This window comes from Chiloscyllium plagiosum, unplaced genomic scaffold, assembly GCF_037043375.1.
Source record: "Chiloscyllium plagiosum isolate Xiang-an unplaced genomic scaffold, Cpla_swu_hap1 HiC_scaffold_24, whole genome shotgun sequence".
Classification (NCBI taxonomy): Eukaryota; Metazoa; Chordata; class Chondrichthyes; order Orectolobiformes; family Hemiscylliidae; genus Chiloscyllium; species Chiloscyllium plagiosum.
In genome coordinates, this window is record NW_028270162.1 from 71,693,986 (window position 1) to 71,695,763 (window position 1,778).

General features: G+C 43.3%; 1 non-coding gene across 1 annotated transcript; it reads left to right on the plus strand.

Moving 5' to 3' along the window:
* Positions 1-375: 375 nt before the first annotated feature.
* On the plus strand, positions 376-467 carry trnar-ucu (transfer RNA arginine (anticodon UCU)). Its single transcript is given in 2 exon segments — positions 376-412; positions 432-467. It is a non-coding gene; the product is annotated as a tRNA-Arg (tRNA).
* Positions 468-1,778: the final 1,311 nt, after the last annotated feature.

Here is a 1,778-nt window from a genome sequence, read left to right on the forward strand (position 1 = left end):
TCTAAGCGCAGAGAAGGCTGAATGACAAACCGATTAACGTGCTCATTTTATGAAGAGGATAGATATGTGTGACAAGGATAAGCCTGTATTGGGAAGTAACAGAGTGACATAAATGAAAGACAGGAGACAAGGATTAGATTTAGGAAGAATGCTTTCACCTATAGAGTATCTGGAAATCATTATCTGAACATGTGGTAAAGCTAAGTATCATGAGAACGATTCAGCAGTCTGTCACCGAACACTTCATGAGCCAGAGTAGGAGTGGATAAGGACCAGGTACCGGCAAGTGTGACGATGACAGACAGGCACGACATGGGTATCCTGAACACAATGCGTCAAAGGCAAACTTGTGTGCTTAAAGCTCCCTGCATGCACGGCTCTGTGGCGCAATGGAAAGCGCGTTGGACTTCTCCATCTCTGCGAAAGCTGCTATTCAAAGGTTGTGGGTTCGAATCCCATCAGAGTCGAGTTTTAATTTATGTATTGCAAAGTGGTCAGACCAGACTCGGCTGTCATCTGCAAAACCAGTAATATTCATGCAGAAACCCAACTGTCTCGAAACGGACCATTTTCCTCTCACAGATGTACATTTTCGATGTCTATTTATGATAGAGGCCGATAAATATCTGTTAGCCACTCGGCAACACGATGACGTGGATGGGCTGGAAAAAGACTTAACATTGTTGTGTCAGCCATGACGATATCGAATGACGTGGCGGGGCAGGATCGGTGTTAAGAATGGCCTCCTTCTGCTCCTTTGTGTCTGTGCCATTTCTGGCCCAGGTTTTTAAATAATCACAATGGGGACAATATGAATTAAACACCAAGTAATATGTTCGTCTCATCACCACCTCGCTTCCCTCCCAGCTGGAATAGACAGCTCTTGTTTCAGGTTTAGATCAGACAGCGGAGGATTCTCACAAGTTCTCCTTCAGGCTGAATGTTCCTTCACATAGGTTTCCATCTGAACACACGGAGCAACACAATTGCATGGATGCTGGGGATTCAGGGGCAGATTTCCCCTTTGCTGGGCTGGAATTCTGCCCAAGGTAATGAACGTGAAATTCTGACATTTTGAATCTTACTCTGGATTCTTGCGACTTTACTAATTAAACTGAATTTCAATTTGCCTTTGCATAACATTATCCAAACTTCACTGTTTATGAAAACCATGCCACATGCTCGTGGATGTAGTATGCTGAACATTGTTGATGTTGTGTGCAGTGTGAGTGGATGTGTCATAAGAACATGCCAAAGGAAGTTGGTGAAATGTCAGTGAATCGAATTCTCTGACGAATTGACGCCGATAGAAGGAAAATCCCAGGACAGTGGCGACATAACATTTCCTGTGATCAACGCAGGAAGCCACGGAAAACGTACGCATTATTCAATAATATCGATTTTCACCACATTTTCTGTGCCATTTTCCTGAAGTTAATGCTTCATAATCGGCGATCCATTATCAGTATAACCTCCTCTGCACTATGTTTCTTTTCAGGTCCACAGAAAAAAATGAGTAATTGGGTTGAGGGTCCCAGTGGTAAGATCAGGAGACGTTTGTCATCATTAGACGACAGATCCAGCGGTGTAATTAGTTAGCTTGCTGTAGTTGCATTATAGAATGGCAGAACATGCACTGCCAAAATTGTGCATTGGATTCTCGCCAGGTGTTTGTTTTACTGATAGTGAACAGAGATGATTGCAACTTCAAGCTGAAGAACAGTTCAAACACGGAATATTACACCGCAATAAAGTGCTTTTGGCACTAATGTTGCACC